The 25,476-nt window shown below is 46.0% G+C and overlaps 1 protein-coding gene and 1 long non-coding RNA gene across 7 annotated transcripts in view; one reads left to right on the top strand and one right to left on the bottom strand.

Annotated features, from left to right (window-relative positions):
* The window catches only part of TSHZ2 (teashirt zinc finger homeobox 2), a 449,904-nt gene that overhangs the window by 277,170 nt on the left and 147,258 nt on the right, over nucleotides 1–25,476 (bottom strand). The window lies entirely within an intron of this gene.
* Nucleotides 15,725–25,042, top strand: LOC113595755 (uncharacterized). Its single transcript, XR_003416356.2, has 3 exons — nucleotides 15,725–16,458; nucleotides 22,771–23,194; nucleotides 23,907–25,042. It is a non-coding gene; the product is annotated as an uncharacterized LOC113595755 (long non-coding RNA).

A 25,476-nucleotide genomic window follows, 5' to 3' on the forward strand; every position in this document is an offset into this window, starting at 1 on the left:
TTGCTCCTCAAATTACTGAATTTTGAGCATCAATCAGGAAATTAGCTTCATAGGTCACAGAGGGTGGGATTCTAGCTGTACAGAAATTAAGTAAAGGCAGATTTGGGGAAGGGGCTAAAAGGACGTGTGCTGAATGCATGCTCGAAGTTGTAACTCATACAGAAATAAAGGGACTCAAGGAGTTACCGCTAACCAGTACAGTGTATCTGAAACAGCTAAGATTTCCCTGCCTCACAAAGGTTTGCGGTGCCCGACCTCTCTAGACAGATAGAAGTTAGTAGAGGCATTTGTCCCTGAAGGTAGAGAACACTCAGATCATTTCAACTGCTCTGATTTTCCCCCTACCTCTGGGAACATTATCATCTAAGCTCTGACCACGTTTAGAACATAACCTATTGGGGAAATGGAATAGGCCAATACATACATCCATATATATATCTATATCTATATATATATCAGGAAATAAGTATTAATTCAGCACAATGTGAAATCACTGCATTTGCTCTCTCATCCTGAAACGTAGGACACACTAGCAATTCTTTCCTTCCTGGGCTACGCCAGCCTCGGGCGTCCCTCTGAACCGTGAGATTTTGCAATTGATGCGACGAGACCTGGGTTTTCGTCTTGACATTTGCTTGCTGGGTAACCTTGGGAGAATCACTGAACGCGTCTGAGCTTCTCCATCAACGAAAGGAGGGCAGTAAGCCCGGTTCCGCCTGCATCAGAAGGTCGCTGCGAGGTTGAAGTGAATTGATGCATAAAAGCGCTTTGCCTCTGGAAAGCGTGTTCAGATGTGAAGGGGGAGGGTCCCAAGATGGGAACTTCAAGCCCAAGTGCTTGCGTGAGCCAAGCCAGTAAGAGCAACGGGAGGCCTGCCGGGGTACAGCCTTTCCACGCAGGCATTATCGATCGTTTTGCTCACGTTAAGTGTGGGAAGATTCTTTGCGTCCACCGGGACCTATGTTTTCATCAGTTTTGCTTAGAACACATGGCCCTCTTGAACGAGCTTTTGTTGGTTCGCTGTTGATGGGGACGTGGGTGGACAGACACATGACATAAACTTTCGAGTGCAAGAACGATACCAATGACAAAGGATACGTGGATCTGCCGAGGAGATAACAGGACTGGCAAATAGAACGTCCCCACCTCCAGCTGTGGATGCAGCTCATGGGGCCAGACTCCCTAACTTGAAGAGAAGCCAGGCATTTAGAGCCAAAGGGAAAGCCTTCTAATACTTCATTAGAAGCCAATTCATTAATTAAAGTTCTAAGAAACACTAGAAACACATCTGGGGTCAGTACCATCTTGAGGGCTATGGTTTGTGACCATGTCTTAAATTGTCTCCCGGGGTCAACATAGCATCTAACTGGACCTTCGCTTCCTACCTGCTAGCTCATTTCACGAAGGGAAATGTGTGAACTTCCCAGGTAATTGGGGTCTTAATGCCCCTTGCAGTTTTTCTCGGGCCCAGTTCGTTTTCAGGGTGCGAGCTTTCCGTGACGGGAGGACAGTATGAACAGGTTTTGCTCGATATTCAGTTATTTGTCCCGGGCGTCTTCTGCTTGTCCTGCACACTGGAGCTCATCCTTCTTCTCAGGCCTGTGCCCCAGGGAGGCTGACCTGAGATCAGGGATTGTATGTCGTCTCCACACTTTGCCCTCTGGCTTTGCCTCTGGGTCTGCCCGAAGGCGATGGGCGAGTGGGAAGAGAGGGTCGTGGTGCGTATGTCGCCCTGGCTCCTTTTGGCCAGGGGGCCCGGAATCCTGTGCCCCTGTACCAAGGGATGTAGCTCCCAAGAAGAGGCCCTATCCTTATGGCCACACCTTCACCAGGTTGTGGAAACTCCTTTGTCCTCATTCTCCTTCAGTGAAGGCTCCCTTCTGTCACTAGTCTCGGGGCCCTGCAATGTCCCCTGCTGGTTCTTAACAATCACTCCTACTTTCTCATTGTCCTCCAGTCCATTCTCCCTCCATCAGCCGGTGGAGTATGTCAGGGGTCTCCTGCCTGGTCCCCAACGGACACAATCATATTTCACATCCCTGGTTATCCCGGTGGACCGTTGTGAGTGAGACAGCGAGGGCCCAATTCCAAGTCAGAACCACAGGTGAACTCACCAAGCAGTTTTCATGTGAGCACTCAGTAAATATTTGCCAGGAAAAGAGATTAACCTTCATTTAGTTACTGACCAACCTCAGAAAAATCAATACATGCTCAAACACCTGTCTTCGAAGAAACACAAGTCTGACACACATTGAAAATTGTTTCCAACTTGCGGCTAGGTGGTAGGCATGTTTTACACAGAAGGTAAGGTTTGGATGCCACAGCAGAGGGGTAGAGGAGACAAATCGGTGTCAACGATGATAGTTAAAGCAAAGCGTAGCTGTTGAGTGCTTGTTGTTGGCTGGGTTCTATGCCGTGTTCTTTGTATATACTGTCTCATTTACCGCTCACAGCATTGTGAAGTACTTGTGTTCCTATACGCACTTTGCAGATAGAAGATTGAGGTTTAGAGATGTTAAGTGATTTCATACATGAAGCAAGGGACTGTGCCAGACCCAACCCCAGATCTCGTAATTATCTCTGGATTCCAGTGAATTCAGAGTTTCAAAGAAAGGAGTGGCCAATGAGGAATGGAGTAGTCTAGAAAAATAAATGCTGATGAACTGAATCGAGAAGTCAGATATTTCAGAAACTGACATTTGAATCAAGAATCCCTGGCTCAGACTCTGGATCCCTGGGCACAAGATGGCATCAGCAGTGGCCATACACGGAAGGTGGCTATTTCTGACGCTCCAAGGGGAGCAAGGGAAACTATGAAGCCTATTTTTATTATTTGTTATCTTTATTTTACTACTATAACAGAAATTTTGCTCAGAGAGAAGACCAGATCACACATAGGAGCAATTCTTTAAAAACAAATTTACTTTTCTTTGGGTTAAGTAGACCCACAGAACTGAAATTTCCTTTCCTCACTAAACATAGTCTGGTAAGGCTCTTGTTCAAGTCCTCTACCCTCCAGCTTGGGGACATGACCGGGATGCAAACTGGCATGGCCTGATTGATGGTGAATTGGCCCCATCTGTATACACATCCTTTGCCACGTGATTTGGAAGCACCTTTCATCAAGAGATGGCATTTACGTGCCCGCTGCTTGAGTCTGGGCTGGCCTTTTGACTTTTTTCGTCCAACAGAAGTGACCGTAGTGTAGTTCGGAGACTAGGCTGCAAAAAGCCTTTTGGGTTTTTGCTCTCTGAACTCTGTCACCACCATGGGCCAAGCCTGGGCTGGCCTCCTGGGCAGTGAGAGAGACCACACGGGGCAGTGCTGAGTCATGCCATCTGAGGTGTCGCAGGAGCAGCCTGGCCTCAGTGAGTCTAGCCTAAATTGCCAGCCTACGGGATCATGAGCTACATGAGTGGTCTGTGTTTTAAGCTGCTAAATTGTGGGCTGGGACTGGCGAGGGAACAGCTATCTGCCCCCGCTGAGCACACTGGACTCTGTCCATGGTATCTGCACCTTGAGTAGAGAAGCCAAGAGCATGAAGACCTGTTTGGATGGTGAGTGCAGTTGTGGCACCTGGACAGACTGGTCTACGATCCTCGCTTTCTGGACTCGCGGTGTCTTGGCATCGGCCCGTTTCCAGCTTTGGTTCACCAGCCTTCCTGTTATTCTGTGAACTGTTGGTAGACTTTCCATCGAGTCCTTTCTGCTTCAGGTATGGAGGGTCACTTTCTCTTGCTTGTGGTCTAAGAATAGCCTCCTGCACAATTTGATGTGGTCATCGAAGACCACAACCAAGCAGGAGAGGGGGAAGGTGCCACATGCTAGCGGTTAGAGGAGATACTCAGGCATGGGGACCCCTTGCCCAGGGCTGCACGGCCACTGCCTCCTTTGGCGAGGCTGCTGGGCTGCTCTCGCTCGTACAGCTCGGACAAAACCCCAGCCTGGAGACATCTGATGCCCGCTCACTGCACTGCTATGGGTTGTGTCAGGAGTTACGGTCACAGCAGCTATTCCTTTTCTTGTCAACTTCCCAATAAGTTAACTGAATTAGTTTGGGTCTTATCAGGCTGCACAATGCGTCCTGATTGTATTATGGGGAATCCTATTTCAAAAAAAAGATGGGGTGCATGGGCGACTGTCAGTTAAGTGTCCGACTCTTGATTTCAGCTCAGGTCATGATCCAGGGTCGTGAGATCGAGTCCCCCGTTGGACTCTGTGCTAAGCATGGAGACTGCTTAAGATTCTCTCCCTCTCCCTCTCTCTCTCTGCCCCTCCCTTGCCTGCACACACACACACACACACACACACACACACACACACACACACTCAAAATAAATAAGTAAACATTAATAAAAAGACATTCTGACAAAGATGCTGTTAACATGAACTGTTCTTGCCCTTTGTACACGCTGTTCCCTGTACCTGGAACACCGCTGTCTACTGCTCCCTGCATCACCCCTCCACCTGTTTTCCTCTTAGCACTGGCATGCCTTCCTTGAGAAGCCTTTCCTGCCTGTCCAGAACTGGGTTTGGATGTTCATTTCTGGGTCCCCACAGCCAGAGGAGCATTACACCGCATCCTAAACATCCATATGCACGTTATTACACTACGTTGTAAACAAAACATCTGGTTTGAATGTCCCCCCTCTATGTCGTGAGCTTCCTGAGTTTTGGGGGTTGTATTTTTCTAATCATTCCACCCCCCCCATGCCAAATAATCAGACAAAAATGGAAACCATGGGAGTCAGATATACTGGATTCAGACAGCAATCATATCCTATACCAGCAGGGTGATCTTGGCCAATCAACTCATGAAAACTTGCAGGGGTTGGGTAGGCCATGGGGCAGATCTAGCCTGGAGACCTGTCTTGTTTGGCCTGTAGAAGGTTAATAAATGATAGTTTAATTGCCAACCCCTAACTATTGTGAGACTATGCATCTGGATTTCTAGTTCTTTCAAAAGGTCAGAAGATTGGCTACCCTGGGTCTGTGTTACTGTGTGGCAATGACCAGTGGACAACCATTGCCTTATGGTTATGGTTATGGTTACAGTTAGGGTTAGGGTTAGGATTAAGGTTAGGGTTAGGTTTAGGGTTAGGGTTAGGGTTAAGGTTAGGGTTAGTGTTAGGGTTAGTGTTAGAGTTAAGGTTAGGGTTTGGTTTAGGGTTACATTTAGGGTTTAGGGTTCAGGGTTAGGGGCAATGAGTCTCTTACTGTTGGGTTGTGAGTTCCCTCCTAAGGTCACCATGTGTCTTGTCGATCACCTTGTTACTGTTGTAAGTTGACTTTATTGCCTTTTTGATGGTATGGTTATCACCTTCCATAAAGTGGAACAAAAATTTGCTAGTTAAACAATGTCTCAGCAATGACTAGAGTATGCTTTCCAGTTTCATTCATGCTGTTTTGCCGTAAAAGCAATATCTCAGGGTCTTGCTACTTGGTATCTTTATGGTCCCATCAGAAAGTGGAGTTTTCCAACATAAGACCAAGTTGTGTTTCACATCTTTTGCAGAATCCGTGTCCTTCATGTTCATTTTTAACAAAAATTGTGTTGTGAAACATAGATGGGTCATTTAGTTACATGCATATCTCTTCGTTTCTGCTTAGGTCATGATCTTACTGGTTATGTGCTCGAGGCAGACATTGGCCTCTGTACTGAGAGTTTGTTCCTTGCTTGAGATTCTCTCTCTGTCTCTCTCTGTGTCTGTCTCTCTCTGCTCCTTGCTGTTCATGCGCTCTATCTCAAAATACATAATTAAATACTTGAGAAAAAAATCACTTGTGTGTGGGTCCTAGCTTCTGTTGTTGAATCATATTTTATAACACGTTCATATATATCATTATATACACCATGATATATACAGTACACATCACGACATACTTTTTGATATATGTTGTGTCTCTACATAAATATCTATGTGTATCTCATGCCTTATCCTACTCTGAGAGATAATCATCAAATGATTCCATATGTATAACTGTAACAAATAGTAAGGTTATAAAATAACTTGAAGTTTCCAGTTGGTAGAAAAGCCGTAAGATTATTAAAATATTTGTACTTGCCCACAATCCTTTACCTAAAAATCAAAAATTCTAAAAGCTCTGGAACACAAAAGTTTTATTTTTCTTTCCATAATTCAGTTAGCAGAGAAATCACACCTGAATCAATTCAAGACATTTTAAAAATAAAAGAAAAAAGTCTCACTTAGTAATATTAGTGTTTCGTCATAGAATTATTTATATTTTTAATTATAGATGCTATTCCCAGCCCCATGGGAGTGCTATCTATTATACAGTATATGTACCATGTTCTCTTTCTAAAACTTAAAAAAAATTTTTTTTTATGTTTATTTATTTTTGAGCAAGTGAGAGAGAGAGAGAGACAGACAGACAGAGTATGAGCATGGGAGGGGTTGAAAGAGAGGGAGACACAGAATCTGAATCAGGCTCTGGGCTCTGAGTTGTCAGCACAGGGCCTGTCGCAGGGCTCGAACCCACAAATGGTGAGATCATGACCTGGGCCACAGTCAGACACTTAACCAACTGAGCCACTCGGGCACCCCCTCTTCCTCAAATTTCAAAATTCATCTCTCCGAAGAGTCTGAGGCACAGATTTGTGGATGTGTATAAATAAAGACGTGGGCCTTCCCAGCTATGAAAGGCTACAGTCAAGAGTCAAGTTGAGTTTCCCCTCAGCTTTTTTTTCTACCCATTAGGCGAGTCTTGATAACACGCATTATTTCTTTATTTCGTCCATTCTTGATCCATTCGAGTGACCACGTGCTAGCCTAATTGGACATCGTGGCTGAGTAGGGATGGGCTCCTCATTCTCTCTTTTGACTCTAACCACAGAGGGAGAGAAATAACGATAGAAAAAGCACACCCCATGCTCCCTCTGTTTTAATGGGAATGTGCTGTCAGGAGAGAGTGATATGATAAGGCCTTACATAAATGGATGCTCTGACAATGTGTTGAGAATAGGAAAGGTAACATTTAATAAGCATGTTAGGGTAATTAGTTAAGTCACTTGTCAATTAACTAGATTACCTAATAGCTAATTTGTCTCTCCAAGCAGCAGGCTTTGTGAAAAAGCAGTCAAGGGAAACTTAGTTTGAAAGGATGGCCTTCGCACATGGGTATATGTCAGCTGGTCTGAGGGTGGTGGGGCCGGTGGCCTTGGAAAGTCACTGCTGCGAATCCTAGTTTTCTTATTGTTTTAAAAGATGCCCTTTCCTTCCTCCCTTCCTCCTTCCTTCCTTCCTCCTTCCTTCCTTCCTCCTTCCTTCCTTCCTCCTTCCTTCCTCCTTCCTTCCTCCTTCCTTCCTCCCTCCTTCCTCCTTCCTTCCTTCCTTCCTTCCTTCCTTCCTTCCTTCCTTCCTTCCTTCCTTCTCTCCTCCTCCTCCTCCTCCTCCTCCTCCTCCTCCTCCTCCTCTCTCCTTCTCCTTCTTTTTTCCTTCTGTAGATGATTTTACCTAGCTCAGAGGGCAGCAAGGTTTTCCTGCAAAGGGCCAACCAGGAAGTATTTTAGCGTTTGTACAAGAGGCAACAGGGGCGATGTCACGAAGGTGCTTTTTTAACAAGCAAGAAAACGAAATTTCACAATTTTCTTTGACCATGTAAACTGTGTAAAGCTTCTTAGTTCGCTGGCTGCATCCCCGGCCACTGGTTGAATTTGACCTATCGGTGTGGTTTGCTAAGTCTTGCTTTGGGGCATCTTTAAGTTGCTAATTTCCTAAGGCAACCAGGCTTTAAGAATCATCTGGGGCCCCCCGGGTGGCGCAGTCAGTCGAGTGTTGGACAGGTCATGATATCACGGTTCGTGGGACTGAGCCCCGCATCAGGCTGCTCTGCATTGGGCTCTGTGCTGGTGGAGCCTGCTTGGGATCCTCTCTCTCTCTCTCTCTCTTTCTCTCTCTCTCCCTCCCTCCCTCCCTCCCCAGCTCATGCTCTCTTTAAACAAACAAACAAACAAACAAACAAACATTAAAACAAAAAGAATCATCTGGTCTTCTCAGTAGGTGCATCCTTCACCCTCTCATTCAGGGGCTCAGAGTGTAGACTCTGGAACCAAAATACGCAGATCAGAATAGAATCTCAGCTTTGCCAAGAAATAAGCAAGCCTTGGCAAGTTCTTCCACCTCTCTGTGCTTCAGGGCCACCATACGAAAATAGAAGCACCCTTCTCATAGGCTCACTCTGAGAATTAAAGCAAGTCCGTAAGGAAGCCCTTAGAACAGTGCCTGGCATCCATGCAGCCCAACGTTAAGGGTCCACTTACTTCTAATTACTTTTTTTTTTTTAACGTGTATTCCTTTTTCAGAGATGGAGAGAGGCAGAGCATGAGTGGGGGCGGGGGCAGAGAGAGAGGGAGACACAGAATCCGAAGCAGGCTCCAGGCTCCGAGCTGTCGGCACCGAGCCCGACGCGGGGCTCGAACTCACAGACCGCGAGATCGTGACCTGAGCTGAAGTCAGCCGCCTAACCGACTGAGCCACCCAGGCGCCCCTCGGCTTACTTCTATCGCTTTGACAGTGCGGGGAGAAGAAGGAAGGACGCCTCCCACTGCAAAGAAATGATACTCAGCGTCTCCTCCCTGATCCCTGGAGGTGGATTCGGTGGCGGACTTGATGCCCCGAGCAGGGGGGCTGTGAGAGGATATTCTCGGGCATTTCCTGAGTGTGCTGGAGCAAACAGGATGCTGGACAAGTCTCCTTGGAGAAGGGGCCCGCCAGTAGGTGTCAGTGATTTATTGGGATCCTCTGCGTTTGGGGGGGATACGTTTTCCTGCCTTAGCTCTTCAACGATTGTGCTGCGAGTCATGGCCCGTACAGTACAAAGTCTGTCCCCGCGCCCTACATAATATGTGATGTGAGGAAGTGATGTTAAAGAGGCTTCCTGTTTTGGTTTTCTCACTGGCACCACGAGCGCCGTGCAAATCTCTAAAAGACTTACTTAGCATGCACAAACTGAAACCAAACTACAGCAAATCCGTGCATCTGCAGCTCAAGAACTTTCAATGCCCCTGGCAGGAACTTCTCTCCTTCCTCTGCCTCTTTCTCTCGCTCCCTTTTGATGTTCCCCTTTCTTTCAGCCTATCCCTGACAGTTCGTGCAATCACATCACACACAGCTTTCTTTGGAAAGCCCCCCCCCCCCCCTTTTTTTTTTTAATGATCTGGCAGCCAATAGACACGGAGGCCTTCCAGAAAAAATTTCAATCCCTCTTCCCCCAGCTTCCGCAAGCCCCAGTGATAAATGACACCTCTCATTCTGTCACAGACAAGCAGCACAGACGGGGGACGTCAGTGATGGATGGCTCACCAGAACAGGAAATCAACTTTAAAAAAAAAAAAAAAAACCTAAAAGAGCTGACCAGGACATTGTCAGGGTCCTGCTCCAAAGGCCTTGCCCGAGAGACGGTCTGAAAGGGACTGAGAAAGTTTCAGCTTGGGGGGGGGGGGAAGTATGAGATCAAAACAAGGAGAAGAAATATGTATCCATGGAGAAGCTGGCATACAATAAGCCACAGATTGCTTTGGCATTGTTTATTTCTTTGTGGTGCCCTGGATATTAGCCAAATTTTCACCTACTCCCGTGATTTATGGAGGAAATGGTTGATCCCTGCTCTGTGAGAATTCTATTTGCCTTCGGGAGCCTCAGAAAAAAGTGAGTCAAGATTTGTTTGTCAAGCCTAAATTACCCCATTTTACACTGCCCCCAACGAAAGGCAATAAAATTCCCAATGCCCCCCAAGGGATTCCCTCTAGACAAAGATTGCCCCCTGAAGATTAACAACCTTGCCTTTTTATGTTGACGGCAATCACAGGAAAGAGGAGGGGCTGGTTTTTTTCCTTTATGCTTCTTTTTTCCTATTTTGTATCGCACTGCCTTCTCCCTCCCACTGCCAATGATTTTCATACGCTGCATTCAAAAACTCTCCTGCCCCTTGTGTTGGAAACCCCTGCACTTAGATCCACCGGGGGTCACTTGGCCACCCTGATTTAAAAGCAAACACAACCTCATCATCGGACTGAATCAGAGTACCCACGGGGTATCAGGTGTGTACTAAATCCAAACCAGGAAAACTAAGGAACAGGCGGCTATGGGGCACCTGGGTGGCTCTGTCAGTTGAGTGCCTGACTTTGGCTCAGGTCATCATCTCGCTGTTCGTGGGTTCGAGCCCCGCGCCGGGCTCTGTGCTGACAGCTCGGAGCCTGGAGCTGCTTCGCATTCTGTGTCTCCCTCTCTCTACCTCTCCCTCCCCTCGTGCTCTCTCTCTCAAAGATAAATAAGCATTAAAAAATTAAAATAAAAAGGAATAGATGGCTGGATTCTTTCTATGCTTTGCAGAACGTCTCAGCCTCAGCACTACTGACATGTGGGTCAGATAATTTCTGTTGTGGGTGCTGTGCGTGTATCCCTGGCCTCTACCCACTAAATACCATTAGCACACACATCCCCATCGCTTAGTCGTGACAATAAAAAAATGTCCCCAAACAATGCCAAATGTTTCCTGGGAAACAAAATCCCTCCCCCCCCCCCCCCAGTTGAGAGCCACTGTTGTAGGAGTTTGAAATCAAGGCTCCAAAGAAAAAAGAACACTCATGGGATTCATGGGGGACAATTGAAGTTGGTAGATAATTAAATGCTAGACAATATGGCATAGAAAATATAAGCTATAGGAATTTAGGGACTTTCCAAAAGACACATTTGCATTTCCCAGGTTTGTGCAGGTGCCTCTATTTAAGCTGCAGAACAAAACCAAAATCTTGTAAGAGGCAGACCCACCATTTATTCATGTAATCTTGTGCTTAGGTATGACCGAAGGGAATATGGAGAGGCGGGTTTAAAAAAAAAAAAAGAAAAGAAACCTTAGTTTCAGACAAATCACATTAAAACTAGTGAGATGTAACCAAGAGTCACAAAACCTCTCCTCTTTTCCAAGGATATCAACAAATGACGTCATTAAAGTCTTGAAAATTAATTAGTTATCATCTATTGAACAACGTTATTAAACCTTCGTGATCATTTAAGGTTCTAAATTGGATTGAAGAAGGTAGGACTAAACTTCCACTCTTGTGTCTTATGCCTTCCTTGTAGATGATAAACACAAAATTGTTAACATGCAAATCTTCTCAGTTCTAATAGAGCTTATACAGTGATATTAAAAACATCCTTTGATCTATCCAATAAAACATGGAATGAAAAGAAAGCCGAGCCCAGTTTCCAGACACCATATATAGTATCTTAGGGTTTCACCCACCCATTGTTGCCAACAGAGATCAAAGGTAATTTGGGAGACACAGACAGATTTATCCGTGTATAAAGCAATAATGGGAATCACAATAGAAGACAACACACACACACACACACACACACACACACACACACACACACACACTGTGATCACAAAGTTGAACTGTGATCACAAAGAATCAAAATCTAAAAAAGAGAGATGCAATTAGTATATTGGGCTCAAACACCAACATTAGCACAAAAATGGAAAAAAAGATCTTCGTAAATTTAGAAGAAAGATAGCCACTTCCATCAATTAGAAAGAGAGCTGCAAAGACCTTATAAATACTGTTTAAGCTGCAGAATTACAAGATAAACAATTTAGGCTCTTGTTACTGTCATCCATACGGGCGCCGAAACTACTTTCATAAGGGTGTTAAAAGTGAGAGTACCAACCCTTTTTTTGGCCCCTCCCGGCCTCCCTACAAACCAGCTGGTGAAATTTGTTCTCCACTGCATTGGATTCTATCTTGGTCAACTGAAGACAGACCACTCTTTGTTCACACAACACTGCCTTGCCTATCAATGGGGATCCTAATCAAATTTTATGCTGGTATAGGACTTTCCTGTCTCACCCTCATCTCCTGGCCTTGCATCATGTTGAGGGCAATTACACATTTATTTATTACACGTCCCCAAATATAAAACCGCAAAAACTATACCAAAGACAGCAGCTTTTCAATCATCCATCAAGATATACCAGTTTCAAAAGACAATCCCTGCACCACATCCTGAAGGTCATTACTCACTCTCGAAAGCTCATTTCAAAGGCCTCCTTCATCTCTTGATATCGTTAGATAGTGTGTGCGCCAAAGTGCTGCTTGGGGATCTCAATAACTCCACATTCTCCCTCTCAGAGCATGATTAGTGGGAGGTGCGGGCACCAATTTAGGCTGTGTCTACACAATGCCAAAACAGCCCGTGGAGAAATGAAACCGTCCATCACACAACTGGCGGATTTAGCTACATGATGCCAAAGTGCGTTGACTCATTTCCCACCCCCCTCCGCCGCATCGACTGATTATTTGAGTTCATTTTCAGTATCTGAGAATAGATCTGCTTAGCCCACTAGATTTGAAAGGGACCACAGCGACGACACGGTCTTCGCCATCTGGACATCTCTGCACAGGCTCTTGTCCCCTGTTCATCAGGCTTTTCCCGACCCAGTCCATCTGAGCACCTGGATCCGCCTTTTTTGAAAGCTTCAGGATCTTCTCCTCGCCTTTTAAATTCTGTGCGCCAGCATACTATTCCCCAACTGTGAAGTTTGTGTTGACGCTAGACGGTATTCCAAATGCTCGATCCGTATGACCTCATTCGGTCATTATGACAGCCTTAGGAGGCTGTCATAGATGTCGACGGTCCCCTGTCCATGTCTCCCAGGCAAGTACCTCTCCTTACCAAGGAGAACCACTGATACCTGTGTTTCTGTGGCTGAGGACCACCGTCCAGTCACGGGAGCATGTCTGGCTCACGCACAGGGGCGAGCTAGAAATGTTGGATGGGAATGTCCCGGAAGGAGCCCTCAAGCCATGGCCGATGGAGCTCTGGTGGAAAACTATCCCGGTACCTTTAACCCTCTTTTGGGACGACTCTGGGGTACATGTTCTATAGTAGCCCCAGGAACAACAAGCTCCAATTGTCCACAGTGGTTACTGGCTGGATCACTCACTCTATTAATGTCCTTCCCTTCCCTTCCCTGTCTTCCTTCGCTACTCTCCTAGTGGTGTCTCCCAGGACCAACAACCAAAGGAAGTATGGGTACTCAAATGCTTGCTCCCAGGTGTCAATCTGGGGGAACACAAACAAGGATAGCATATTTATACAGAGAAGAAAATAAATACATAGGCATTACATATCTTGCTCAAGAATATAGAACTGCTCTGTTTTGGTTTTTAATTAACACAAGGGTTTTCTTTTGGGCTCTTCTTCCCCTAACTCCTGTCCTTTGAAAGAAAGTGAAGCTTTTCACAATCCTCTGCTTCCAACACGTCCTGGTCCGAGAACCATGGGAAAAATCCCTCTCGCTCCTGTCTTGAGAATCGGGCACCAGCCTGCTTGAGCCTTGGGACGTCGCAAACGTCATGACTCCTCACCCATCCTCCCTGGGCTTTGTCTATCGGGAGGTCCAGACGCGAATGTGTGTTGCAAACATTCCTGTAAAGTGGCATGTCTCCCAACTCCATTTTGTTGTTCTAACAAAATTTAATTTTGCTCTGGTGTCTTCTCTCATCTTTTTTAAGCCACTATGACCTGAGTGTTATTGTATCTTGACTTCCTTCTTTGAGGACGAAGTTATATATTTATACATACGTATATACATACATACACAATATGTGGTATATAACATTTATATAATATATATGATGGTAGGTGATATAGACACAGCATTTCACCCCTCTTTTATATAGCCACTACCTTGGTACCACAAATCTTGAGTCAATGTGTTTACCCATATAACCCTCAAGATGGGCAACACAGCACATTTGGATCATATAGCTCAAGCGTCAGACGGCGTGAGTTCGCATCCCAACTCCATGAATTGTGGGTCCCTGGGTCACTTACTTAATGTCTCTGTGCCTCCGTTTCCCCCCTGGTATGTCAGGAAATAACAATACCCATACAATTAAGGAATCAGAACACATACAGTGGTTACAACAGTAACCGGCAGGTAGGGACCTTACGCCGCATTGGCTGTTCACATTACAAGGCAAGTCTGCATCCAAATTATTATAGTTATTTCTGTGAAGAATGTGTTTCTCAGGGGCTTGGGCAGTAGATCTCACGGACAATCAAGGGCAAGCTTACTGTCCAGCTCTCAGCCATGAAAGGTGCCCTCACTGTTTCAGAAGTTCCCACACACAAAACCGTGAATATCAGATTTCAGTCAATGCGGAAGATTCTGGGCTGAAGAGCCTGGCCCCTCGTCGAGGCCTGTCAGGGACTGTGAGTAAATGTTTCATGTGCCTTCCTTCCCGTAGGCCCCTTAATAAATTCTGGCTCAAACGGTAGATGTGTTTTCAATTCTAATAGTATTCGCATATGCCTCATCTGGTAAACAGCATTTGTGCCAAAAAATTGGATTGGGGAGGAAAGCCCCCCAAACGCTTAAGTGTTGCAAAGCAGCGGGTCACGTCAGTGCTGGATGGAGCCAACGTTACCCAACGCGACATGACACAATTGAAGCAATGCGATGTGACAAGACACTAGCAAGTAAGCAAAAAACACGCTATTTTTGGCCCAAATGCTCATTATCATCTTACATGCAAACCGCTGATTTGTGGTAGCGGTAAGTAGAGCAATTCCCTTTTTCATCTTATTACTGCTACTGGCTTGTGGACGGTTGAGAGGACTTCTCAATGAACCAGCCTCTCCAGGGTTTTCTGAAATTTTAACCTTTTGGACGCATTCCCCACCAGGGTAGGTCACAACGCTGGTTCAGCACGGAGGCCGCCAACGCAGAACAACCCTTCAGAGTGAAACGAAAGCATCAGACAAGGCAGGATGTTATTTTGAACTTGATCCGGGACCTCTGAAAATTGGTCTCAAGGCTGCTTGGCTCTAGCTCTCCCCTCCTCAGGTAACCGGACCCCACTTTCACCCCGGAACACCCTCCGCCTCAGTCTTAGAGCTTGCGCAGTAGGAAAAGCTCGGCACGTGACTCAGACCTGGCCAATCGGAACGCAGCCTACCGTTGACCACAGTGGTTGGCTAAAGAGTGGTCATGTGACCTAATCAGACCCACTGAGAAGTCATGCGCCCTTTCCCCCCCCCACGCATTTGGAAGAGAAGCAGGTGGTTGTCTTTCCCGGGTCCGAAGCTGGACGCCCAAAGGAGATTCCGGGCCCCGTAGGAATGAATGCTGAGGGTAAAGCTAATAGAGAGCAAACTCTAGGCAGAGTGAAACAGAGTTATTTTATCCCTTGGAGCTAGCCAGCCCTGAGGCTGTATAGTTCAATCACAGGAGTCCACTAATATTTCCACTCATTTTTTTTTTTCCTTAAGCCATTTAGGGGTGAGTTTTCTGCCCCTGGCAACGGAAAGGGGAAAAAAAAAATCTTGATTTAGAGATAGCATTGAAAAGGCCACAACAAGACGAGGGTGGTCTTAAGACTTGGAAGCAGCGCCCCCCTTCCCACCACGTCCGCTGCTCGCTGCCCAGAGATGGAGCTGAAACGCACAGGTTTCCAGCAGGTGCCCGGCGGCTGCCGTGGGAAGCGCCACCTCAGCGCTGGGCTCCCATCGACACCCCTTCCCGGTGATGGAGGGGCCGTGGCTTCCCCAGCCCCTCGCTCCTGTCAGCCCAGGCAGTCCATCACGGGGACCCACTGATTCGCTAAATGAGTAAGTGCGAAGCACGGCAAGGTCACCGGGAAGTTAACGGAAGGGATTCTAGGGGGCGGTAGACACACTTGGCCACGGAGGGGCCGAAGACGCGGTAAATGGCGCTCAGGCCCGGTGCCCCTCGGCCGCACACCCCATTACGGCCCCGACAGCTGAGTTCCAAACAGTTAAATATGAAACTGTCAACAAGGTCCTGTCTTAATAACCAAACTTGAGGCCTTTTATCCTGGAAGATTTATGAAGTAATTTTAAAGAGATCCAAGCGAACATCTGTCAATAAATTGAATGCCGGCTACAGGATTTACAAGCAAGACAAGAATTTCTCATTAAGTGCACATTAACACGGTGGGGATCATAAATAGAAGGAGGCCAGGATGCAGAGCCTCTCAAGCTGTCATTAAAACACTATCTAAGAACTAATGAGGAAGTGATGGAAGGGTACTAATGATGCCTTGGGCTCCCAACCTTTGCCAGTCTGAGAAGGGCCGTGCAGAATCAGAGGACTCCAGGGAGCCCGGATGCTGGCCTAGAGCGGCTCCTCGCAGCTCATTCCACTGTCTGCTCGGACCTGCAGGTCTCCTGTGTCCACCCTGGGGACAGTGGAGGTACCCACATGACTCCCTGCACTATCACCCCCGATGGAGTTCAGCTCCCCCGCGATGGCCTTCTTCACATGGTCCCAAATACACACGTTCAACAAAGGTTTCCATCCCAACTACTGCACGTAGGATGCTGTGCTAATTAATGTTTCCACGGTGCGAGGGGAAACCTCTGGAAACTTCTTTTTGGCCGAAACATACCTTTAACATGCAGAGAGGTAGGCCTTCATCACCCACACATGTGGCAAAAGAGGGGTTTGGGAAAGGTCCTGAAGAGCCAGGTGTCCCACACACCCCCCAACTCACCCCCTCCCCTGAGATGAGTCATCCCAGCGTGCTGTACCCCCCAAGGCTCTCTCTGCACCCAGAGTGGTGCACAGATGAGAGCCATCAACAGTGGAAGGTAAGGGGAGTTGATTAGATTGGAAAGGGGCAAAGGTCAATGGGAAGCTAGTTTGGGTGGTGAGGCAAGACAGGTCGGGGCTGGTTCGTGGCAGAACCAGGGAATATAGCTGGGGTGGCTAGTACAAGGAGTTAAGCAGGAATCCACTGACTTTGTGACTTGGGTCAAAGCCACTATTTATATTATTATATTATATTATATTATATTATATTATATTATATTATATATATTTAGGTATTGTTCCTTTTTTCTTTTGTCCATTTTTTTTTGTCTTCCCACTTGAATGAACTCTTTATGAGGGCAAGAGCTGTTGTCTTGTTCAACACTGTGCCCCTAGAACCTAGAGCAGTACCTGGTGTAGACTAGGTACTCATTGGATATTTATTGAATGAGTGAATGAATGAATGAATGAATGACTAGAACCCCTGAGATCCAGCTAGGTCAAAACGTGGCCAAATAAAAAGTACATGCTTCAGTGAAAATGAAGAGGGTGATTTTTGAAGCAACGGTCCTAAAATGATTACATGCTGAGAAACAGACAAAAATCTTCCGAGGGAAGCAGAGCTAATAGGTGAGGTTTAGTGTGATTCCCCAAAAAAATCATCAAAGCGCTTAAGGACTGGATATAAAATTATCAAAGGAACCAGACAAAGAGGACCAAGTTTTGCACATGACATTTATTACCATAGGAGGGTAAAGATGGTTATAAATCATCATAAATTACAATCGCACTTTTGAGGCCTGGCCGTGCCGATCACTCTGCTAATCCCTTTATCTGATTGCACTCGTGCTCGCTAGGCACTTGTGTGTGCAAATGAAAGCAAAATGCTGGCCAGGTGTACAGACTTGATTGTTGGGTGTTGCGTAGACAGTGGGAATTCAGGGAACGGAAGAAAATACTCCGTTCTGGCAAATGGCGCCACTGTAGGGCCAAGCAAACAGAGTGGGAAAATGGCCAAAGAAAGACACTTGCTTGGAAGGGGCATCCCCTGCAAATAGGAAACCTGGTTTTCTCCTGCCACCTTGCACAGTCTCTATCTGGAAGGAAACACTGAGAGTCTGTCGGCCAATTCGATGGAGTATTCAGATGCCACTTATTCAAGAAACACCAAGGACCTCTCACGTGCCAGGCCCTGTCCTTGGACACAGGTACTGCACTGAACAAAACAGACTCGGTCTCTGCTCTAGTGAAGTCGCTAGAGATAGGAGGAAGGTAGAGAGCAAGCAATCGCAGTAAGTTTTATAAGTGTTACGAGAAGGCATCTGTGCTGCTGTGTCACCTCTTGGTAAGGGTAAATGTTTCAGAGTAATTGAAAGAAGAAAAGATAGCTGCAGCTAAGCAGCTTGAGAAACACTGTCAGAACAACTTTCTGAGGCCCATTTAGCAGGGAGGATGGTACACGGTGATGACTTTCTTTGGCAAATGAGTCGTGTATGAGACCTCACTTTTCTACAGACACCCTCGCCTTGAAGAAAGAATCTGGCTTGGTTTACTCAGCTATTTACCCCTTCATTTGTTCAGCAAATGGCTCAGCCCTTTCACCATGTCCATCGACGGCCAACAGAGACAAAGAAATTTAGGTACAGCCCTGTGGGGTTCATTAGTTCTGGGGGTGGAAGTGGATACTGATTCAAATAGCCATGACAGCGAGTGTTGAAAGCCATACAGCAGAGAGCAGGAGCACAGAGGCCTGGTGACTTCTCCCTAAAGAATGTAGAGGAGAGACTGGCACATGTGAACTGGGTTTTGAAGGATGTATAGAGGTCTACCTGGTAGAAAACCACAACCCAGACAATGGGGACGCTATTTTGGGGAGTGGGAAGAGGAAATGCACAAATATGAGAGCCTTGATATGTTTGAAAAACTGCACAATGTTTGATGTGACTGAAAGCAGAAGGGAAGTTCGTGTTGAACTTGAGGAGGGAGGGCAGGCATGAAAGCTGCTCTTGGCCACTTTGGGGGAACCAATTGTGAAAGATCGTTAATGATAGGCTACAGAGTTTGGCCTTTGTGTCCCTGCTGGTGTTTTCCAAGGTTCAGTCCCCTGCAGACCATCTTCACAATTTTTGCCACAGCAGCCACTGATTTAGGGATTTTGTAAGCAGCCCACATTATTAAACTTATTTCTAAAAGGAGGTTAAAGTGCACATCATGGATAGAAAATCAGGATCTCCATAAAGAAGATATAACTCTAAAATTAAATATATAACTCTCCAAATAAAGTGTATTCACTTGTATATTTCCCTCCAAGTCATACACCGTATTTCTGGAAACACTGTTTGGAACTCTGGGTTCCATAATATTCTAAGAAACGCAGGATCAGATCGGAGGCTTGCTTTACAAAGATGCTTCTGTTGCCAATAAGAATGGATTGCAGGGACTGGATGCACAGCGACCAGTTAGGAGATGATGATATTAATGCATCAGAAAGGTGACAAAGGTCTGGATGGAGCAGTGGAGGGGGGGGGGTAGAGGAGGAGCCATTTGAGAGCTATTTCACAAGTAGACCAAACAGGGTTTAGTGGCAGATCGGACGGGGGAGAGAGGGATGATGGCAGGTGTGATGGGCCAGACGTGGCTCCTTAATGGAGGGGCAGTTCCTGACAGCCATTTACAAAGTCATTCCATTTATATCCGAGTCATTCACGGAAGCTAGAATCTCGCGCTTTCCAATGCATGAAACGCAGTTATGTAAGCTCCGGGAGCTGAATTCTTGGTGACAGAGCCTGCAAGATTTTTCCTAGGGAAAACTATTTACTCGATATACAGTGTTTAGGATAAAAAGGAAGAAAGAAAGAAACAGGACTATGTGTCCATCTGTCTGCCCAGCTGTCGACGCGACACGGCTAATGAAAGCAAACTTTCTGGTAGTAGATCTCCCTGTACTTTGTAAATTGGACGCTTTAACTTTTAGCTACGAAAGCGTCATTGTCAATAATGAAGGCAAACAAACGATCACCAGAACATAACTACGGCAGGAAATTGAAGTAGATAATTGGCTCACTTCACGTATTTTAAGTTTTCGGAACCCCAAGCCACGCCCCATCCCGACACACACGGTGGTGTCTGGAGCAGGCATATGAGGGGAGAGGTGTCCCCCCACCACCTCCACCTCCATGAATAATCTCGACTCTATTTATCCGTTTCATCAGATAATTTGATCATCTCCTCCCTTCGTTTTGCTTCTGTACATAAGACCCGAATATCGTCACTTAACAAGAGGAAAGGGGGCTGGAAGGATCCCAGCAGTCATTTAAATCAGTCAGAAAGAAAAACGAAGGGGGAAAAATACAAACATCTTTTTCTTCCTCGGTAGATTTTTTCACGTAATGGTGCAATGTGATGCCTTTCTTTGGGTAAAGCAATTTGCATCACTTAAAGAAATGAAAGGGAAATGATCGTATCAGGCGTATCTAGACTACTGAGTGGAAAGAGCCTTGAAACTCTAACTAAAGTCAAGACAAGCATAAGCTGATAGAAAGTTCCAGTGTCGGGGATGGAGGTTGGGTAGACAATGACTTAGGAAACCACAGTAGGACCACCTGCTTTGGCTGTTACCTAAAAAGGGGTTTTAGGTTCCTCTTCTGTAAGACAGGGTAACAGTGCCTACTGCAGAGGGTTCTAGGAAAGTTGATGGGATATAGGACGTCAGTGTCCACCTCCATGCCTGGCGTGGGGGAAGCAGTCAATAAAGTGGGGAAGGAGTCGTTTTTATTAGTCCTGGTAGTTCATCTGCCATGTAAGCTCGAATGAATTTTAAACTCCCCTAGTGACTACTTCTCTAATCCCTTGATTTTCTCGATATTTTAATTTGGTAAGTGCACACAAACATGAACGCTACCTAAGCCTGAAGCTCTAGAAATGGAGTCCTAAAACAAGCATACTTAACTAGCACCGTTATCAACTCTTCACTCTCGGGAGAATGGGTCACCCAGTCGAAGTACATCCGTACCATGGAACACTCCTCAGCACTAAAAAGGGACAATGGACAGGTATCCTCGAAAAGTATCATGGAAGTGCCGAATCACGGTGTGGTCCACTTGCCTAATACAACACTGTATGTTAACTACTGGAATTAAAATTAAATTAATAAAAAAGAATAAAAAAAGAAAGGCATTATGCTGGATGAAAGAAGCCAGTCACTGAAGGTTAATTACTATAGAATTCGATCAATATACTTCATCCAAAAACCAGAACTATAGTGAAGGAGAACAGATCAGTGGGTGACAGGGAAGAAGGTGGAGGGGGAATGTAATTACAGAGGAAAGGAGGAGGAAGGCTTCTGGAGCGAGGGAACCGTCCCCATGCTGACTGTTAGAGTCAGAATGCAAATCCATATCAGAATTAAAACTCATAGAATTGTACACCACCAGAAAAATTCAATTTTGCCACAGGATGACTTAAAAAGTAAAATAAGGGGCTCCTGGGTGGCTCAGTCTGTTAAGCATCTGACTTCAACTCAGGTCATGATCTCATGGTCCATGGGTTCGAGCCCCGCGTCGGGCTCTGAGATGACAGCTCGGAGACTGGAGCCTGCTTCGGATTCTGTGTCTCCCTCTCTCTCTGCCCCTCCCCCGCTCGCACTCTGTCTCTCAAAATAATAAATAAACATTAAAAAATAGATAAGTAAATAAAGAGTAAAATAAAAGCATCCAAACACAGATGAAAGTCTCCATTCTTGGAAGACACGTTCCATTTTATGAATAGAGACAAGCAAACTGACAAACAAGCAAAACCCAAACCACACAAAAGGCAGTGCCCCAACGCCTGTCTGAGCTTTTGTGTGTGTGAGCATGAGAGAGAGAAAGAAAAAAAGTGCAAATACCACGTATGGCTTATATGATTATGGGGTAAAGAGTGAAGAGATTCTGTCGAGGTTGATGATTTGGATGATGGGATGGGGTGGAGGAAGGAGGGTGCAGTAAGCATGGGGTAGGGGCCAGAATGGGTGAGTCAGGCCTGAAAAGCAGTAAAAGGTGACCAGTTAAAATATAATAGGAGCAACTATAATATGGCCCTATTTGTGGAAGCTCATGCACATACCCACCTGCATAACGACAGAGTTGCACATATGGCTGTGTGATTACAGACCAGAAGCGTGGTCATGCTGTCCCCTTCGGTAGGGAAAGCGAGTTTTGGAATAATTTGAGAAGATACAGACAGCTGAGTTAAACTCTGGGATACATAAACTCTTCCCTTTCGAAATGCCCAGCTCTCCTTATTTCAGTTTGTAAGCAGGGAGAAGAAAAAGCGTCCAATCGCCGCATAATCTTTATTGAGGCGAGCGATGCTCCAGGTAAAACGAACCCTGGGTATTATGCAGTGTCAGAAAAAGAGAAAAAAATAGTACAAAACCTGTCATTTTAGAGCTCAACATGGTTTGCTAACATTAATTGGCTAATCCACCCAGACACTCGTTGTGGACAGTTTCAAAGGAAATCTAATAATTTGGTCCGTTTTCCACACAGATATGAGGATAGCAATCCAATGTGCTCACTGTTAGGGGTTCTGGCATTTGCAGAGCACTTCTTTATGTGTTATTCTCAAAGTGTCCCCACGCTGGCCTGGCCACGTGGGCCACACCCACCTCCTACGCAAGGAAATGGACACTCATAGGAGGCAATGATGGACCTTTTGTATGAGTAGAATGCCTTTAAAATTTTCAAAGTATTTTCATGGATGTCTGTGCCTCTAGAGAGTCTCAAGAACTTGCCCAGGAAACGTGTGACCTAATTTTTTAAAGAAAAAAAAAAAAAGGAAACAAATCTGTCAAAGCATGAAGGACAACCTTCTTACAAAAGATCCTAAGAGGACAGACTGTTCAAATCGATTTGTTCTAGTAGTAAAAGATTAGGCTAAACAGACCCTTTGGTCCCGAATACGGCCCCACAGTCAGTGTCAGGAATGTTGATAAGGATAAGTCAAGAACACAAAGTATTACTGGCTTTGAAGCCGACAGAGTCTACGAAGTTAGGAAAATTTTCCCAGTACCATATTTGGCGATGTGATAGGATTTATTGGAATGGCTAGATGTTCAGTTGATTTTCATTGGTTTTTCTCAGAACACTGAATATACATAGAACTCACTATAAATAAGAATGTAAAAATATGCATTCTTTTAAATAGAGCTACCCATCGAAGCTCTGTGCTCACAATAGAACTACCTGTTTGCCGATGTCACCTGGCTCTTCGGCAGTCCGATTTTCCTTGAACGGAAGTCAGTGTTGTGTTTTCTGCATGGCGTGTCTACATTCTACCCTTGGGCAAGACCGTGTCTGCTGAAGTGGCCCTCCTTGAGGCACAGATACAGGTTAGGGAGGGATTGCAGCTAGCACAAACTGGGTATATTACCCTTGTGGCTGACCATGGAGCCGCTGAACTATAGGGAAAATGAGATTAATTACAGGAAATGGAGACACATCAAAGGCAAGGAAATAGCAGACCAGAAGCTTCTGGTTAAAGGGACCGAGTTGAGAACAAATGGGGGTCATGTCGAAGTCAACAAAGACAGAGGTCAAAACAGAAAGGAGTGAAGCCAGGTTGGAAGAAGGTGAGCAATGTGGAATCTAAGGACTCAAGGGGTGGGCAATCGTAGAGGAATTCTGGGGCTGGACTCACGCCTGGGAGGGAAGAGGCAGGCCAGGAAAGCAATATAATGCATAATAAAACATCACAGATTATCGCGTTTGCAATGCAGTCAAATGCTAGCAGGGGCAGGGAGAGAAAGAAGGAGAGAGGGCACCAGACAGGTGCACACACGATGATGGCCAAAAAAATGAGGGTGGGAAGGGAAGAAGGGAGGAAGCATGGACCGGGCGGGGATGAGGGAAGCAATGAGTCAAAAAATAAAATTAACACAGATTTACACGGTACACTGGTGTGAACAGAAGATCCTGATAAATAAGCTTGTGACAGAACAAGCTAACTAAACACGGGGTTCTGTCCACAAGTAATTTACTATTTAGTGAACTTGCTAAGACCACATTGGGCTGGGCACACGATGATAAAGTGTCCTTATACATACACCTCAAGCTAGGCGACTGCAGGTGCGGTGGTTACGGGTGTGGCTCTAGGAGAACAGAGAGAAACGGGGTCACGGGGACGACTCTGGTTTTCTAAGGTTAGAGTCTGGGGAGAATTCCTTTCCTCGAGGATAGCAGAAACCAACCAGGGTGAAAAGAATGACAGGAGCCTTCTGGTTTGGGAGGGCGGACTGAAGGCATTTCAGGCACATGCAAACCCACCCTTGCCTTCCGTCCCAGGCTAGTGCCGCTCTCAAAGTTTGGAACCTGCTGTCAGGACCCAAGACGATGACAGCAGGAGAGCAAGACATTCAAGGGAAGACTGGGCCACCAACATTCAATCAGAGGAGTGCAGAACGATGGCCCCACAGGGCGAAATTGTCATTCGGTTCTCAGAAGACCTCAGCCAGGAGCTCGTCAAGGGCTCCCCCCATGGCACCCAGGCTGCTCCCCACTACCACGTGCACGGGATTCTCCGTCTCCCTCTCTCTTGCCTCCTACTTCCCTCTAACTCTCTGCCCATCATTCCCGATCTCAACCTCCCTTGTCCCGTGTCCGTTTCTGTCTCTTGTGAAACACACTCCCCTCTGCTTCCACAGTGCGAAGTTCTGCTTGGCCCCTGGAAGTCTGCTCGCCAGTGTGGTTCCTTCCCCCCCCCCCACCTTTTTCAGGGTCATTCAAGTGCAAACAGAGAAGAGTAACAGATTATAATGCAGCCCAATTAAAGTCCTTGGATGTCACAAGGCACTAATGTCAACATATCGTTTCAGCAGCTGCGCACGACCAGGAAAAAGAAAGTTGATTTTTGTTTTCTGTTTTCTTTTCCAAAATCTGAAAGCCTAAAGAGGCTTCCTAGAAACCCGCCGCAGAAAGACGAGACAGAGCGACAAGACAGAGTGCGGGAAAGCACGAACTATGCAGATGCGGAGCTCCTGGGAAGCCATCTCTAAGGAAGGGATGGATTTGATGAGAGACTCATCAGAGGACCCGGATGCTCGGCTTTTAACTTATTTTTGCAAAGCAGGTATTTTTGCAAACAAGAATTAGAGAACGGCCTCCAGCTAAATTGCAGGGAGTCCCTGAAGAGCAAACCCTCAGAGGGGAGAGTCAGTGAAGAAGAAAATGAAGATGACAAGGCTGTTGCTTCTTAATAAACATGATCACATTTTCGGCATGCATTATTTATTACTTTTCTTTCACTGATTTATTGTCCTAAAACATGTAATCTAATATGGAGGGGAGCACACACATGCCTTCACAGATGTCACCGTGACTTTCTTGTGTTTCACAAAAAGCAAAACACATGACAACAACCTTAAACGGTCAGGAGGTCGCAGGTCGAACTGACCACTGTCCCCAACTTCATCTGGTTTTTCTTCCCCTCTCCTCTATCAACTTGTTCTTTTCCTTCTTTGCAAGATACATAAGTAGCACGAAATCATTATCATTGAAACTGACGGTATCAGTCACTGCTTAGTAAGCACTGTTTATGTGTCAGGGGCTTAGTTAATGACATCACTGATCCTGCAGAAGAAAAGAGCGTCTCCCCCATTTTCCACGCACAGAAGCAAAGGCTCAGAGAGTTGAAGTGACTTGAAGGGAAATCACACAGCTCGAAATTGCTGAGCTGGGATTAGAGCTCTAATGTCTGGTTGCTGTCCTAATTGGTAAATCACCGGGTCTCTGTCCAAAGTAACAAAGCCAGTGAATGCAAGGGCCTGGGTTTGAACCAGCTTATTCTGAAGTCCAGAACTTGAGATCTTTTCCACTAACCACCCTGCCCTTCAACACAGCGATTCCTCTGAAATCA

This window comes from Acinonyx jubatus, chromosome A3 (assembly GCF_027475565.1).
Source record: "Acinonyx jubatus isolate Ajub_Pintada_27869175 chromosome A3, VMU_Ajub_asm_v1.0, whole genome shotgun sequence".
In the NCBI taxonomy this organism is placed as follows: domain Eukaryota; kingdom Metazoa; phylum Chordata; class Mammalia; order Carnivora; family Felidae; genus Acinonyx; species Acinonyx jubatus.